We start from the raw sequence: 18,933 nt of genomic DNA, 5'->3' as shown, positions 1-18,933 counted from the left end.
ATCATATGACCCCTTTAATTAGACATTATGTATCTTAATAGAAGTTCACACAGCAATTTCTAGAAAAACTAAAACACCTGCACAACCTAATGTCAACAACTGTAAATGGTAATTTCACTGTGTCACTCACCACTTCTCTTTTTATTATTAAAAGGCTAAATGAGAATGTTCTGGGAACCAAACCAGATCATCTGGTTTCACAGTTTGTGGAGTTGGTTTTCTGTTTTAAAAAAGTGTTTCCATGATGAGATGTGTAAACTTTCTGTGGCTAGAATGCCATCATACTCTGAATACTTATTGGCATGCTTGTCCTTTAGACACCCTCTTCGGGTGTTTTTTGTTTTGTACTTGACTGAGAGAAAGCGAGGCAGAGCAGCGAGATGGAGATACTGTCCTTTGTGCCTTCTTTGATGACCTAGATAATAACAGTGATAAAGGATTTAAAAACTTGACTTGCATAAACAAGCCTAAACTTGAAGCAAAAGAAACATTGAGAATTCTGAAACTGATTCAAACAAACCCACACAAAAATGATATCAGCTACACCTAATTGTAATACATTACAAACATTATTCTTTAAAATATTGTTTCCCATTGAAACTGTGAGAGCAAAGTAGTACTATCAATCTAAATTAAGCATATAAATCAGAACGTTTCTGAGTTGGACTGACCTCTATGTTGTTAAGCGTGTTGAATTTCATAAGGCGTCTCTGGGTCATCAAAGATGTCAAAGTCTGCAAATTCTCTCTCTTTATCCGACTAACGTGGAACACCTTTAAAATACACCACACTTTTATATAAAACATCTTATTAAAACATCCAAATCAACTTTTCAAAGCATATAAGATTCATATTGTATAAATCATGCCCACTTCATGCATTACATAAACAGGAATGCAAATCAACCAGCTCATTAAAGAGTCGAACACAATCCATCACTACACAAACAAATATGCAAATATGCACAGGACAGAATTTGACAAAACTGAACTTGTCGGAATTTATTATAAATCTGCATATGCAAAGCTGACTACTTCATTAAAAAAACACAAGCAAAGAACACAGACCCGGAGCTTTGAACGTCCTGAATTCAATATTGACCAGGACAAAATGGATAATAGGTAATAGTAATAGTTATTTTCTCCTTGTTTGGGCTTAAATACATAACACTCCTTCATCCCCTCCCGATCAAACAACTTTGGGTCAATCTTGGGAAATGGAAGTTCGTTCATTCGTGCCCATTTCTCAGCTAGCTGAAGTTCCTACAAAGGAACAATCATTTACAAAACCTATGTGTCAGACATATTGTCTGTGCATGTACAAGGTTCTTTATGCTACATAACTAATATACAGATAATTGCTTGTGTTTTTTTCTTTCTTTGTTTATTAAAAATTGATGACACTAAATTAACATGTTGAATTGATTGATTAGCCCGAGTACTAACCTTAAAAGGAGGACTAGAGTCACTCGGTCGGGCAGAAAAGTCGAAGGAGATCATGAGGTCAACACCTCTCTGAGGTCTTAGAATCAGTGGATAAGGCAGGTTAAAGGTCAATCCACTGTCCACCACGTGAATTTTCGTGCTCTTTACGTCTGAAAGCATCCAAAATTAGACAAGAACAAGAAATGAGGCAACACTTGAGGATAATTCAGTAAACTTAAATGACCATAACAAACGCAAACTCTTACCTGTGACCGCATCATCCTCATCCTCCATGGGACTGGCGGTCTCAGTGAAAGAGGAAAGTGGCACCATTGTTGAGGTTTAAGCCCAACATGAAGTTGTGTACTTTTCCTGCTCTGCCTTCTCGTGTTTTAAAAAGAACTGAGTCACTGAAGAGAGAGCTAACCATGCGCTGCATCCAGCTGGCCCGATACTCGTCCTCTGCAGGTGTAAGACAAAACCAAAATCATTATATTTCAGGATTTGCACTGATATTTTAACGGGATGCTGTGGGATCAAGACAAATAGTAAGCTCACTGAAAAAATTATAATTAAAAAATTGTATACAATACAATTCATACATGCATATATAAAATGAATTAATAATAAAACAAATTTGACATTATTGTAATATTTTATACATAAACTATTTTTTATTTTACCTTGGTAGAAATCTGGTCTTTATACATGCAAATATGTACCTGCCTTTATATTTTTGGAAAAAGTTCCTCATTTTGGGGGTTCGTGGCATTAAAATGTTTGAAAATGTTTGTGCCAAGCTACTTACTGTGTAGTGTACATGTTGTAAAATCTCACCTTTATGTGAGTCTTCATCATTATCTAGACTGTCCTCTCCTACAATGTGTTCCGGTTTGATCTGTTCTGTGGAATAAATGTGCAAACAAGCATCAAAACCACACTGCAAACCAGCTCCAACAGTTGTCTGCTGAGAATATCACAATCTCTCAGATCATCCCAGTATGGGTGTGTGTGCCAGGATGTTTGCATGTAATGTGGGCTTCACAACTGTTGCTTTATTTATGCACAAGTTCATTAGTAATAACATTACAGTTTCATACCATGTTACTCTCAGACATGCAAACACACAAGGCAATCATTCTGCAACATATTCTTCCTCTACTATATATCACACTAGGAAAGGAGAATATGTAGAACTTCGTGAATGAAGGACATTTACATTCTATACAAATCTGTAGACATTTGTATGACATGCAGATGAAAACGGATGTGTTTTCATTTTTTTAAAAAAAGGGTAGATAAGCAATGTAAAACTGTTCTTGGATCTGTAAAAAAGCTGGTGATCGTACCTAGTTCTTCCTCCATGGTGCTGCCGTTGGACACATCATTGAATCCCAAAATTTTGTTGAACAGGATGCACTGCCCCACACACCTGTCCCAACATTTACAAACACACATCCTAAAACATGATGTTGTATTATTTGACCATATCTCACCCCAAAATCAAAAGTAAACATATACATACATTTGAATGTATAAAAATAAAAAGTTTAAAATGATAAATTAGGCTATTTACAATTGTTCATTACAAATGTACGTGACTATTTAATTTAACCTAATGGTCCTAACAATAGGCTTTAGTTGTTGTTTTTTTAATAACAGGATGAAATATGATCTAGCCTTTATTTTAAAATCTACTTAATGTTCGTCTTTATTCTTCAAGGTTATAAAATTGTAAAATAAGAAAAAAAAAGGTAAAATAAGACTTGTTAAAGGTTATATAGAGTCTAAAACAGTAGAAAACAAATACCATTGCAGATATTCACGTCAGTGTTGTAAAAATAAACTTTAAATCTGCTGTGAAACTTTATCTAGGCAGTACACCTTTCAAAGAATGTTTCTGTACGGTCACAGTGACTGTCAAATTTTGAGTGTGTGCGATTGAATTACAATAATTTTTCTCGCATTACAATACAGTAAGGATGAGATTATTGTAAATGACTGAACCAACACCCTTAAATCAGGTGATATTTGACTCTGACAGTGAAGATTCCAACTATATGCTGTCACTATTTCCATAAGAACACTGACAATTTCAGCTTCTTCTCATGATTCTCCACTTACTACTAAGAGAAATCCAGAAAACAAAGAAGACTCTGTACCCATAAGGAAGTGAAGAGGATTCTCTTCATGCTTCTTGACCACGTTACACCTGAAGAACTCCAAAAACGTCAGGGGTCATGAAGGTTCCATATTTAGCCATTCCGATCTCATACGGACTGAACTCCACCCAATCTGTCGGTTAAAACACGCCAATCAAAACACAACCACAGTGTATCCACTACTAACAGAAATCTGCAAAACATGCCCATGACAACAAATAAACAGGAGGCCTAATTATATATAGGTAAGATATAATTTTGGACAACAGACCAAAACTAGGTTCCAAGACACATAATGACAAATTGCATATTTCAAATAGTTTCTGGCAATGTGCGAAAGCAGTGTTTCAGATTTCAGCTTCCTGAGAATGTTGATAGTACATGTCACTTTTGACGAAGGCAGATGCATGAATCAACTAAACGAAACGCTCAAAAGTCAAAAACACAAAAGCTATTTTGTGTGAATGGGCTTGAAGAAAGTTGACAGATGGTTTTTCAGACAAAAATTATTAATCAAAGTCTGAGGTACTGAGAGTTACCACGGTTTTAGTCTATTGTGGATGTAGGAGTGGTTCGGATGTCTTACTGTCTCCTAAGATTATTTTAGTACCTCAATGACATGTGACGTGAGGGTGCTTCCCTTAAATGTCTCAGTGTCTGAATAGTTGCTCTCATTCAGCTGCATGTATTCCTGCTGGACTGATGCATGTATATAGCAAAAATAAAATACCTGTGACAGGTGTGATGTCTGAAAAAAACTGCTAACAATAAAGAGGTCTATTTATGTTCTATTTAAACAGCCATGTGCATTAAAATCTGCTCAAATGTGATGTAAATCTGTTCTTAGGTAAGATTAATTTATTTACTTAAAGGGATAGTTCACCCAAAAATGAAAATTCTGTCATCATTTACTCAAGTAGTTCCAAACCTGTATGAATGTCTTTGTTCTGCTGAACACAAAGGAAGATATTCTGAAGAATGTAGGAAACAGAGCAGTTCTGAGGCACCATTGACTTCCATAGTATTTTTTTCAATGATGTCCCAAAACAGCCTGTTTACAAACTTTCTTCAAAATATCTTCCTTTGTGTTCAGCAGAACAAAGAAATTCATACAGGTTTGGAACTTCTTGAGGGTGAGTGATGACAGAATTTTAATTTTTGGGTGAACTATCCCTTTAATGTCTATAGAAAATGTTTCCATTCTTTACTTCTCAAACCAGAAAGAACTGCCAACATCTCACGAGGTATGACCTGTTCAGTCAATTGTAACAGAATTAGGAGAATGCCTATGGCCTATATTCAATTACAGACTGCCAGACAAACCTTTGAACAACTAAAACGTTTGGCACTTCAGGGCTTTATTGGGGATTTAGAAGAACAATACAAGTGTTCTTTGAACTAAAAAAAGAAATTTTGCATACTTGTTCACATTCTTACATTAATGTGCTGACGCAATTGGGTTCACCCTAGGCAGTTCAACAAGTCAGACTACTATACATGGCATCCCCCTCCATTCATTCAGTAAGCACACTGACAACAATGTAGCTTTGTATATTTCTGAGGTATAGTATTACCCTACACAATTAGTTGGCACAATGGAAATGGATTTTTGATGTCATAAAGAAAATAATAACTTACCCTTGAAATTGTAATCGCAGACATTTTGGCATAAATATGCAAGCACAGATACTAAATAAGAAGTTCTAAAATACACGTTAAAATTGTTATATTAAGAAAGACCCCTTTTTTAATTGATCAATAGAGTTTAAAAAAAGCACAGAAAAGTAAACCCCTTTCACCTGCAAACTTAAGCTCAGAGACATCTGGTTTTACATGCAGGCAGCTGAACAAGGGTAGAGTAAAGTAAAGTAAAGTCGTGACGTATTGTCAAGTATGGTGACCCATACTCGAAATTGGTGCTCTGCGTTTAACCCATCCAAGTGCACACACACAGCAGTGAGTGAACAAATGCACACACACACACACACACACACACACAGCAGTGGGCAGCCATGCTGCGGCGCCTGGGGAGCAATTGGGGGTTCGGTGCCTTGCTCAAGGGATGCAAGGGATATCTGCGGGATGTGTCCATCCTCTATTGAGAAAGCAGAAGGAGAAATTGAGTCTTTGTATTGCCAGATGAACATTGTGTATTTCTGAATAAGAGAAATGCAAGAACAAAGAAACCCCCTCAAAACATCAGATACTTACAGAGGGAATGAGCGTCTCGTCTATCAGCATCCCGAAGATATCCCTTGCATCCCTTGAGCAAGGCACCTCAGTCGTGGTATTGAGGGTGGAGAGAGCGCTGTACATTCACTCCCCCCACCTACAATCCCTGCCGGCCGGGGACTCGAACCCGCAACCTTTCGATTACGAGTCCGACTCTCTAACCATTAGGCCACGACTTCCCCACAGAGGAGCCTGAGCTTTATTTATCTTTTCCTGCAACTCACTCAACTTGGTGTCCATCCTCTATTGAGAAAGCAGAAGGAGAAATTGAGTCTTTGTATTGCCAGATGAACATTGTGTATTTCTGAATAAGAGAAATGCAAGAACAAAGAAACCCCCTCAAAACATCAGATACTTACAGAGGGAATGAGCGTCTCGTCTATCAGCATCCCGAAGATATCTGTAAAGGTAACAGGCTGCCCTGTGGCCTTCTTGCTCCACAGGGCATGTACGTAGTTAATGATGTGTTTAGGAAGGAGTAGTCGGAGAGGGTTACTGCTCACACGATTCATCAGCTCCTGGTTGATCTGCTCTGGACCCTTAGTGGGAAACTCTGGGTGGGAGTACAAAGTGGACATGTACCAGTGAGACAAACAACAGCAAATGAGCATTTATTTGAATACGAAGTGAAAAGACGAATATACAAAGATAAAAAAGCTTAGTTAAATGTCCTCATACCAAGTGGATCCAGATAGGCCAGCAATATATGTGATGCAGTCCAGAACTCCAGACTCATACAAAGCCTTCATAACTCCTGAACCCAACCATTGCCCTGAAACCTCCCCCTGAGCCCAGCACAGCAATCACTGGAACCTGCATGCAAGTAAACACAAATATTAGTAACAAAGTAGAATGCTACCAAAATACTAACAATGCTAAAAAATTCAGTCAAAAAAACTGACTACAATTTACTGCAAAGAGTGTCCTCAAATGATCTGAGATTAATTATCTTCAACTTGGATTTCAGTAATGCTATATGCTATATTCACATCATTGCAGAGTTACTGAAAATACAAAACTTGTCTAAAGTTAATTAAAAAGTAATCAAATTGTTTTAATGTGCAGATAAATTACTTCCCTTCTGCATGCCCTTGGAAAGCATTTAAAGTCAGTTATAGATTTGATTATGAAGGATTTATCCATGCATTCTTTTCCTTTTTTCACGTTTTGACATTTTTAATTAAAATAAGTCATAATTTGACCTTTCCAGTGAAACAAGACTCTTCTCTGGTGACGTATACTGGACATCACTTAAACAGCACCCTTTTCTTGCAGTCGGCTGCAAGCTCCGTGGGACTGAACCAAGACCCCTCACTACATTTTTCTTTTTGATAATCTGTTTCACATCATGTGAACAGCATAGAAGAAAGGATTGGTCACTAATTCTGTTACACTGTGTCTTTAAGAACATAAAAAGCATACCAGGTAACACTGGTAATAATTCATAAAATATATTTATGCTTCAGATCCTTAGCATTTCTAGGCTAACGTTTCTAACAGCAATGTAATTGTATTTACTAAGTGATGTTTTATTAAATTTCGGGAGGAGCACGCGCAGATAATTAACACGGCCAATTCATCATCAGCAATTACACCACCTATCCAATCAGCAGGAGAGAGAATCCCTATAAATAACCAAGCAGTCTTACCATCATTATCTCTCGTCTTCCAACATCCCTCCACCACCCCGACTCCTCACCTTTAGCCGGTCCCTACCCCAGCACGGGGAGGAGCACTCGGAGGGGAGCACTCTGGGTCCGGGCTAAATGCCGAGCTCGTACCCTCTCCCTGGTCGAGGGGAGTACCCCGGGCTCGGGAATGATTACCGAGCTCGGAGCCCTCCCCCTGGACAGCACGCCAAATACGCATAAACTTACTCTGTTATTATTATATGTAAGTGTGAACGTCTCATTCAATTTAAAGGATTAGTTCACTTGCAGAATAATAGTTTCCTGATAATTTACTCACCCCATGTCATCCAATATGTTCATGTCTTTCTTCAGTCGAAAATAAATTAAAGTTCCCCTTCTAGGGAGCTCATGCTGCATCCTCTAGTGGACAGGTTCTCTTTTGGGTTATCGGATCCCGATGATAGCGCTATATTTAGCATGTGCGTTCAGTGTTATGCGTGATGATTCACAATGTCAATGCTCCACTCGTGCTTGTTCTAATTCCCGAGGGATGTGGGACAAATCGCTTGTCTTGCGGCATGATCCCCCCTCGCCACGACAGTTTTTCTCAGCTTGCGGTGATTGCTTTGATATGCCGGAGCTACAGATCCTCTCTAAATGGTGTGTCAGACACCTCGGATTGTATTTGGATTGTTATGACGATGAAGTGTGAGCACAGAGTCGTTTCATATTCAACCCAGTTGTGCCTCTCTAATATGCATATTATCGTGTGTGGAGAATCTCACTGGGCATGAATATATTTTGGAACATAGTTGAGGACAGCTGTATTCTAAGGGCAGCTGTGTTCTAGCCTGGCTTCCATGACTAGGTTGGGGTCCCCTTGGCACAAGCTCTCTCAAGTAAGTGCTGAATCCTTGCCAATAAAATTGGATCGCTGTTCCAGCTTAGCGACTGCTCCTCTTGTTAGGGTATTTAATTAGTGGTCTCCAAGACCCCCTCTCCTAGACTCTGTCTCCCCTGTTTGGGCTTTAATAGATGGCCCACTCTCGTGGTCTGGGCAATATTCAGCCTTATCTGAGGGAACTACTATTCGAGAATAGCCATGCTCCAGCTCCAGATTACTAGGGTATTTAAGTAGCGGTCTCCTTGAGCCCCTTTGCCTACTGTGCTGTCTCCCATGTTAGGGTTTTAGGTAGATAGCTCAATCTCTGTGGTCTTGGCAATCTTCAGTGGAGGATGGCTGAGGGTTCAATTACAGAGGGTTCCCCTTGCTAAGAATATGACTACCTGATAATTGCTATGTGCTTAGGGTTTTTAAGTAGGAGTCTCCTTGAACCTTTGCCTAGACTGTGCTATCTCCCCTGTTAGGGTTGTAAGCAGATTGCCCACTCTCTGTGGTCTAGCCAGATTTGTGGGAAGGTATTGGTAAATAGCTGGATAGCTGTGGATACCTGTGTTCCTAACTTGATTTGGATGTCCCTCTTTCATCTGAAACTGGGTTCCCCATTTCAGCCAAGCTACTGTGTGTGATTGGCCCGGGGCGTCAGTGGCTTGGCCCCTTTCTGAGGAAAGGGTTGCTAACTGTCTGTCACTTCCTTGGTGCTCTCCCACCAGGTGGACAGGCATGCACAGCGGCATGGCATTTCATTCCCCAAAGTCTCCACTAGAGGACGCAGTGTCAGTTCCCTAGAAGGGGAACGTCTCGGGTTACGTATATAACCATGGTTCCCCAAGAGGGAATGAGACACTGGGTCCCCTCGCCATGCCTTTGGCCTGCCTGTTTTACATCTCCTTCAGACAGCTAAGCTGGTGATGTGTTCAGTAGGTACCCTTTTATACTTCCGGGTGTCTGCCCATGACGTCACGGGATACGTGGATCAATAGGATTTGAGTATTTTCACATGTGCTTCAGACACCGGCCCTGCTGGCATCTGTCCCCAAAATGTCCACTAGAGGATGCAGTGTTTGCTCTCGGGAAATATGCATGCACAAAACATTTTTGAGGGAAACATTCCAGGAATTTGCTCCATATAGTGGACTTCAATAGGTGACAACGGGTTGAAGGTACAAACTGCTGTTTCAATGCAGCTTTAAGGGTCTCTACACAATCCCATCTGAGGAATAAGTGTCTTATCTAGCAAAATGATTGGTCATTTTCTAAAAAATGAAAATATATATACTGTTTAACCACAAAGGCCTGCTCTGTGATGTGCATTATATAATCCTTTTGGAAAGGCACGTGCGATTTGTTGTTCCTTTGTTTACTTTAGTTCAAGAAGGTAAGGTAGTGCAAAAAACTCCATCTCATTTTCTCATCCAACTTCAAAATCTCCGACATCGGCTCCGACATTCTCTTTACTTCCGCCTATCTCACGCGTGACCTTTTCAACATGACTATGTAATGCTTGAGGTTGACCTAGTGCAAGATAAGCATTTGTGGTTAAAGTATAAAATTTGTTGTTGTTTTAGAAAATGACAGATTGTTTTGCTAGATAAGACCCTTATTCCTTGGCTGGGATTGTGTAGAGCCCTTTTGAAGCTGCATTGAAACAATCTGGACCTTCAACCCGTTGGCTAATATTGAAGTGCACTATATGGAGAACAATCCTATAATGTTTTCCTTAACATCTTGGATGATTTAGGGGTGAGTAAATTATCAGCAAATTTTTATTCTGGAAGTGAATTAATCCTTTAATTGCACAAAAGCAGTTTAACTTTAGTCATTTCCTGCATATGGTTCATTTATTTATTTATTTATTTATCGATTGATTATTAAATCATCCTGTAATACATAAGCCCTATGAGACAAGTCTTAACTAACATTTCCTCTTTAGATATGTCCATTTATAGATTGTCAGTATTGAGCCAATACTGAATCCGTAAAGGCAGAAGAAATGTGCCAAAGAAAACAGAAACTTGATAATGAAGGGCGCCTGAGACATTCACAAAACAAAACCATTAAAGCCATTTCATTAAGAGCTTTAATGCTCAAATATTTATAATATTTTGTCACGGCTGCTTGATGATGCCATCATATACCTTATCTGGTATATGATGACTTTCCTAAAGTTATGTGGAAATCTGAGCTGTGTGAGGGAATTCTGCGTCACCAGCGCAACTCAACTTTCTGCTGTATTTCATTAGGTGTTTCTATGTGCATCACAGTGAGGTGACATCTGCATCAAACATGTTCTGTACTGTTTTTCATGCAACCACACCCCTCTTGCTCACAAGAACAATGGCTGTGACAAAAAACATCATCACAGTAAACCAGAATCAGTTTAATTCAAAATGCAACCCGAATTCCGGACATGTTGGGACGTTTTTTAAATTTGAATAAAATGAAAACTAAAAGACTTTAAAATCACATGAGCCAATATTTTATTCACAATAGAACATAGAGAATATAACAAATGTTTAAAATTTTACACTTTTATCCACTAAATGAGCTCATTTCAAATTTGATGCCTGCTACAGGTCTCAAAAAAGTTGTCACGGGGGCAACAAAGGGCTGAAAAAGCAAGACATTTTGAAAAGATTCAGCTGGGAGAACATCTAGCAACTAATTAAGTTAATTGACATCTGGTCTGTAACATGATTAGCTATAAAAATGGATGTCTTAGAGAGGCAGAGTCTCTCAGAAGTAAAGATGGGCAGAGGCCCTCCAGTCTGTGAAAGAGTGGGTAAAAAGATTGAGGAATACTTAAAAAGCAACGTTCCTCAACGTCAAATTGCAAAGGCTTTGCAAATCTCAGAATCTGGAGAAATCTCTTTGCGTAAGGGACAAGGCCAAAGACCTTTGTTGGATGCCCGTGGTCTTCAGGCCCTCAGACAACACTGTATCACTCATCGGCATGATTCTGTCATTGACATTACTAAATGGGCCCAGTAATACTTCCAGAAACCACTGTCGGTAAACACAATCTGCCGTGCCATCTGCAGATACCAACTAAAGTTCCATCATGCAAAAAGGAAACCATATGTGAACATGGTCCAGAAGCGCCGTCGTGTCCATGGGCCAAGGCTCATTTAAAATAGACTGTTTCAAAGTGGAAAAATGTTCTATGGTCAGACGAGTCCAAATTTGACATTGTTGTTGGAAATAACGACCTCCGGGCTGAAGAGAAGGGAGACCTTCGAGCGTGTTATCAGCATTCAGTTCAAAAGCCGGCATCTCTGATGGTATGGGGGTGCATAAGTGCATACGGTATGGGCAGCTTGCATGTTTTGGAAGGCACTATGAATACTGAAAGGTATATAAAGGATTTAGAGCAACATATGCTCCCCTCCAGACGACGTCTATTTCAGGGAAGGCCTTTTGGATTTCAGCAGGACAATGCAAAACTGCATACTGCAGCAATTACAACAGCATGGCTTCATAGTAGAAGAGTTCGGGCACATAATTTGCCTGCCTGCAGTCCAGATCTTTCACCTATAGAGAACATCTGGCGCATCATTAAACAAAAAATATGTCAAAGACCACCACAAACTCTTCAGCAGCTGGAAACCTATATCAGACAAGAATGGGACCAAATTCCAACACCAAAACTCCAGAAACTCATAACCTCGATGCCCAGACATCTTCAAACTGTTTTGAAAAGAAGAGGCGATACTACACCATGGTAAACATGCCCCAGTCCCAACTATTTTGAGATCTGTAGCAGGCATCAAATTTGAAATGAGCTCATTTCGTGCATAAAATTGTAAAATTTCTCTGTTTAAACATTTGTTATGTTATGTTATTTGTTAGCTATTGTGAATAAAATATTGGCTCATGCGATTTGAAATTCATTTAGTTTTCATTTTATTCAAATTTAAAAGAGGTCCAAACATTTCTGGAATTCGGGTTGTATGATCCTTCATGACCAGTGGAGGAAGCAGTCAATGAATGAGTGGTACCTCATGAGGAGAGGAAGGAAGGGAGGAAGGTTCCTCCATGTTTAACAATTTCTTGATGCCCAGCATGACTCTGTCACACCGGTATTGTCTATAGAGCTTTTCTTTAGGGCACAGATCCAGATTGAATCTCAGGTCTATTGCTGAGCTGCGAACAGTGGGGGAAAAGTCAGATTTGTGGTGCTTCAGCTATTTGTGGTGCTTCAGAAGCCAATTTTGTTCATTGTGATTATACATAACACTCCTCCAAGGAAAGCTCTAAGTATACATTGGTCATCTGTGAAACGACAATAACAGACATTACACAATCCAGATCAAAGACAGAAGAAGGCAGGGAGAGAAGAAAAATAGAAACAAATGTGACAACAGCAGAAGAGGAGAGTTCTTACATTTTAACAATATAATAATCTATATATAAGCTATTGTACTATAAAAATATGACAGGATTGATTTTCCTTTTAAAAACTTTCTTAAAGAGAAAGTGTTTCTCAAATATATAAAACTTACTTTTCCTATAAGAAATGACACCAGTACTGTTTGTCCAACTTTAAGTTTAGAGATGTCATATGAAGCCATACCCAACATTTCATCCACATAGTTAGCATCCATTAATGTCAGCTGGAAACAAGAGACAGAAACCATATCATTGACTGTACGTACACTGCTAAGAACAGTACGTTCCAAAAACCTGATCAACATAAAAGAATTGAAGAAAGGTTCAAATTACTAGTTGGAAATCGCAAGGCCTTATTATAGCAACATGATAGGTCAATGTACTGCAATCAGGAAGTGTGTAATTTATTCAGTGTCTCCTATCCCTATTAAATTTGCAGAGACATTTTGAGGTTTATAACATTGGTATGTTTTTTTGGGGTGGTAACCTAACATACCGTGAGTTTAAAGCTACAGTAAACTACATGTTTTCAACAATAGTAAACAAAGGCAAACCTGTTTGGAAACCCATCTGGTGAAACTAGTGGGCCAGAAATTACACACTTTTGCACCTTTTATATTCATTTCTGCTCCTCTGTTGCGTAGTTAATAGCAAATTACAGTATTATAGTGACTGTAATGTTGAAGATGAGCTAAGTAAGTTTAGATTAGGAACAGAAATTAATTTTGTTTCTCTTTACCTTAAGCACATTGTTTTGGTTGGGGTCGAGGATGAATTCAAATGCCTCATTCCACTCTGGATGGATGTTGTTGTCTATATGTCGTGTTTTCTTTCTGCTCTCTGGGGAAGTGGGGATGAACAACTCCACATATGGGTCGGGGGTATCCACTGCAAGCATGTTTAGTTTGTTTGTTAGAAGCAGTCATGATTTATTCTGTAAAATACCCAAATCAAATCTCATTCCTTTGAGCTTAGTAGCTTAAAACTGATGAAGACAATTCATTATGCTGTGTGAAGTAAAATGCCTATTCTGTAAGTACGTAAACTTCATATTTAAAAAGTACAGAAAATAAGTACTCACACCCCTTGGTGACATTTTCAGCTCGCAACACTTTCACTATGAGTTTGTGTGAGATTTGTTGTTCAACCTAAAAAATACACAGAACACTCAGCTCACCACCATTACTGCTGCTAGTGCTTCCCCTTCTACTAAAACTACTAAAAAATAATCTTTATCATCATTGATAAGTGTATACAGAAAAATCTTTCATGGACGTAAAGGGTTAGTTCACCCCAAAATTACAATTCTGTCATTAATTACTCACCCTCATGTCGTTCCAAACCCGTAAGACTCCTCTTCAGAACTCAAATTAAGATGTTTTTGATGAAATGGGAGAGCTATCTGACACTCCATGGACAGCAACACGAAATGTTCCCTGGTCCAGAAACGTAGGAAATACATCGGTAAAACAGTCCATGTGACATCAGTGGCTCAACTTTTTTTCTTTTTTTTTTGTGCAAAGAAAACAAAAATAACAATTTACTCAACCATTCTTCTCCCCCGAGTTACGTCTTCCGCCATTTTGGAGAGTACCTCAGAACGTATTTCACGTAATCAGCATTGTTTACGTTCGGGGGAAAAGCGTACGCATGAACGTAATCTGCGTAGTAAGCATTGTTTACGCTTAGGGGAAAGCATGCGTATGCGTTGTGATACTCTCTAAAATGGCGGAAGACGTAACTTGGGGGAGAAGAATGGTTGAGTAAATTGTTAATTTTGTTTTCTTTGCACAAAAAAAGTATTCTCATAGCGTCGCAAAACTGAAGTTGAGCTACTGATGTCACATGGACTGTTTTACCGATGTATTTACTACATTTCTGGACCTGGGAACATTTCAGTTGTGTTGCTGTCTATGGAGTGTCAGATAGCTCTCAGATTTCATCAAAAACATCTTAATGTGAAGTGACATTCAGCCAAGTATGGTGACCCATACTCGGAATTCGTGCTCTGCATTTAACCCATCCATCGTGCACACACACAGCAGTGAACACACACACACCGTGAACACACACCCGGAGCAGTGGGCAGCCATTTTATGCTGCTGCGCCCGGGGAGCAGTTGGGGGTTCGGTGCCTTGCTCAAGGGCACCTCAGTCATGGTATTGAGGGTGGAGAGAGCGCTGGACATTCACTCCCCCCACCTACAATTCCTGCCAGCCGGAGACTCGAACCCGCAACCTTCGGATTACAAGTCATTAATTTGTGTTCCGAAGTTGAATGAAGGCCTTATGGGGTTGGAACGACCCGAGGGTGAGTAATTAATGACAGAAATTTCATTTTGTGGTGAACTAGCCCTTTAATATTTATAGTTTTTACCTTTTTAAAATTTGAATGCATTTCTATCTGTCACATGTTCAATGTGTTTTGAGTCTATTTGTTTTCTGTTCTACCTGACTTGACCTAGTTTTCTTGTGTTCCCTGATTAGTTCATTGATATCCACCTGTGTCTAATTAATTCTCTTTGGTCTCTGTTCATTTAAGACCTATGTGCTCTCCTGAGTTCCTTTGTCCTGTATTACCTTTAGTTGATGTTCTCCTGGTTATTCTCCTGTCTCCTGAGTTTAAGTTTGAATTAAAGACTGTTTATTTTGGATTTCTCCTGCGTCATGCACATCTCTACAGCCACACACCGTTACAATCTTTACATCTAACTCTAAATTTAGGGGAAAACAGAAGTGCCAATAAAAGAGACAAAGCCCATAAGTGCACTGTTGGGGGTTGGTGTGATTAACATATCTTTTTTACACCAATATATTGTCACTTTGAGGTGGTTAGCCAGAAGCATAAAAATATCTCCCTTAAACTTGATATTTAAGAGAATTTATGTGGAGCCTGACTTCATAAAACAAAGTTTGATGTATGGATTGTAGCATATAATTTCTCTGTTTCTGTTTACATAATGTGTCCACATAATTTTGCTCTTTAATTGTAAGCCAGCATTGGCCTATCTAGAGCAAAAAAACTGTCCAAAAAAAAAAGGCTATGAATATTATATCATGGCATCCCCACTGATGCACATCAGCATTTGTGTAAATTGTTATCCAGAATTCCTCAAAGAACTTTGCTCCCAGAGAAGGTGTCTATGCCACTGGACATCTAAATGCACTGAAAAGAAATATATATAAATGAATTAAATTAAAAGAGCTATTTTTCAATGACAGGGATACTTTACTGTGAAATTACCAAAACTCTATTATATATGTTGTTTTTAATAATCAATTTATTGTTTTATTTTGAGTTATGTTTTTAGAGATTAGTTTTAATACATTTGTTACTTAATTAGAGAATTATTTGACATCAGATTAACAATGAAAATTTTATTTTTAATGGTGTGAATAGGGACAAAACTAAAATGAAATTACAAAAGAGAGGTTTAGGGTTATGCACTCACACAAAGAACATACAACACACAAAGACTAAAGAACACACACATAAATGACATTTGTTATTCTAATACAACTAACACTATATTCACTAAAGACATGGTTAGGATTGTAAAGAATGATTACACATTCTAAATAGCAACAAAAATGTTTACATTTATTCTGCCTTACCTTGCACTAAGAACCAAATGAGCAGGGTATTGTTGCAAGTGTGTGTGCATGTTGTGTATTGGCATTTTGTGTATGAGTAAGGAAGGAATAGTGATATGCTTTACAGATGGACTGAAACGAAGACAAAATAAGCATATTAAAAACGGGAAGTGTGCGGTGAATCAACAAAGATATAGTGGCTGTGGCAGGATGAAACTGTTAAAAGTCTGACTTTTAACAGTTTCGGCATTCTGACACGCACTGAGCACAAAGTCTGGTTAACTGCAATGACTACGACAACAGTTAGGCTATATATAAATCACTATAAGCATGTGTTTAGAAGTCAGCATTAAAATTGCATGTAGAGTGAATATTGTGCAATCCGGAAGCTAAAATTGCGTAACGGAGAATGTCAGGTCCATAAAAAACTTCGCAACAAAAAGCACGAATACACATCAGTCGTTGACCTGACTGGACCTTGGGTGATGCACGACGCTTTTGATGCTCATCCGTGCGTGTAATTTTCACACTGAGCCAGAGCGCGTTCTCTTCACTGCAGAGTGGACATGGTCACGTAGACATGACAAAAACACATTAAGACAAATCAAATCAATAACACACTTCCTCGAAACTCTCATTAACAATCAATGTATTATATTACATGCGTACTGGTCTATTTTATAGATGCTATTAATAAAAGGATTAAGTAGGATGCTATTAATAAAAGTTTTTATGAAATAAAACTGCCTCAAAATCCGTCATTTGTTAAAATTACTAAAACTGCAACGCGCTACACTCCGATCTCGCACATGAGCTACATTCTGATTTTGCCAAGAAAAGGTTTATTTGATTGCAGGACAGTTCTCAACACTGAAGATCTGAGACAGATCGATCATCTGTCAACAGTGCTGTTATCTATCACAAAACTCCTGCAGGCTGCAGCTGTCATGCAGTTTAACTTCTAAGTCCTAGATGAACAGTGATGTGCTTTTGACATTTATACAGCGTATTCTTAAACTAATGGAAACTTTTTAAAACACGCAGTTGCCCTTAAACTGTCAGTAGGTTACACTTAAAGAGCTGACGTTTTCCCCGAGTTTAGCACAGCTATTTTCACGTGACGTAATGTTATATGAACTACAGCTTACCTGCAGTAAACAACTAACATACTGAGTAATTAACCTTTCATTTTACTCTGGGCTGGAGTGCGCAACAAGCCAGAAATCTAGAAAAAAGACAAATAAAATCAGTCGTCTTCTGTGCAGAGAGTGCGCTTCTATCCGCAGAAAAAAGGAGGAGGTACTACAACAGGCTTCCTATGATGATAAAGTCTCATCTTCGTCCTGCTCTGTGTGCATTGCTTTTCATATTGCTGGCAGATTACACTTTACTTGACTGTAGAGTACTGTAAATTTGTTATATTATGGGCTATAAAAAGCACTATTATAAAGCACTATAAAGTATTATTATACAGACTGAAAAAGTTACAAAGGCAAATGTCTTTCAAATGTTTGCTTTATGATTAACAATCATAAAGAAAGAGTGATGTTTTCCCGAGGTAACAGTCAACAGAGATGAAGAGGAAAACAGGTTTGTCTTGTTAGCGGACCTGGATGTGCTGTTGAGTCATTCATTTCTGCCACAAGGTGGCAGTTCCTTATGCAATATGAACTTAAACAGGTGATCGCAGAAAACGAGGATAATAAAGAAGATTAATGACAAAAAAAACCGAATCTTTAAAAAGGCCCGTTCAAAACACACATTACGTTTATATAAATGTAATCTGTGTATTCATGTTGGTTTCAAATATTTGTATGTAGGACTAATGCATTAACGATGATTAATCTGTTTAAAATGGACTGAATGTTTAAAATAGGAGTGCTTCTCATTAAACAGTATTGCTTTTGTGTTTTAAGAATTAATAAAAAACTGTATTCCAATCGACTTGTGGTAACATTTTAACTTTGTCCTATTTTCCTTTTAAATTTCACTGAATGAGACTTTCCCCCTTTTTTACAATCTCGAGATTAACCCTTGTATGGTGTTCCGTTTTCACTTTTTATCAAAAGAAAAATTATATTATTAATTATTTTTTCAGACTCATTGGCCTTGGCTCATTTTCCGTGAAGAATATGTTTCAGTACAAATGGGTTAAACCACCATATACAGGCGTCCCACAAAAAAAAAAATAAAAAAAAAATATTTATATATATAAGATCTAAATGTAGGCTATTTTAATTTAGAATTTGACTCGAATTAAAAATAATTAAAATAAAATTGATTTACAATGCATTTCTGTTTGATCCGGAGAAACTAATGTGATCACTTAGCAGAGGGTGTATCAAATTATTATTATCATTATTATTATTACAGTTTATTAGAAATAGTTTTCTTTTGCTTCATATTGGTAATTCCTATTGACAAAAAAAGGCTATTAGGCTATTTTATGACATCCGATAATCAGGCCTACGCCATAATAACAAACGATTATATCATTGTCTATTCTCTTGCACTGCTGTAGACGCGCGAATGATGAATCATGTAGGAATTCATTTCAAGCATGAGAGTCGAGCATGTTGCGTCACTCCCCTGCTCTTATAA

General features: G+C 38.2%; 1 pseudogene across 1 annotated transcript; it reads right to left on the bottom strand.

Annotated features, from left to right (window-relative positions):
• Positions 1-681: 681 nt before the first annotated feature.
• On the bottom strand, positions 682-14,010 carry LOC306843494 (cytosolic phospholipase A2-like; annotated as a pseudogene). The gene is made up of 17 exons: positions 13,996-14,010; positions 13,821-13,887; positions 13,479-13,627; positions 12,853-12,963; positions 12,588-12,622; positions 12,349-12,493; positions 6,497-6,631; positions 6,178-6,400; positions 6,003-6,061; positions 5,386-5,441; positions 3,567-3,719; positions 2,774-2,843; positions 2,262-2,327; positions 1,691-1,886; positions 1,446-1,594; positions 1,068-1,262; positions 682-759 (listed from the first exon to the last, which is right to left on the bottom strand). The product of its transcript is annotated as a cytosolic phospholipase A2-like (transcript).
• Between the last annotated feature and the right edge of the window lie 4,923 nt (positions 14,011-18,933).

The sequence above is a fragment of the Barbus barbus genome (assembly GCF_936440315.1).
Source record: "Barbus barbus genome assembly, chromosome: 24".
NCBI classification, from domain to species: domain Eukaryota; kingdom Metazoa; phylum Chordata; class Actinopteri; order Cypriniformes; family Cyprinidae; genus Barbus; species Barbus barbus.
The sequence above is the reverse complement of the archived record's forward strand: the minus strand, read 5'-3'. Positions and strand labels throughout refer to the sequence as shown.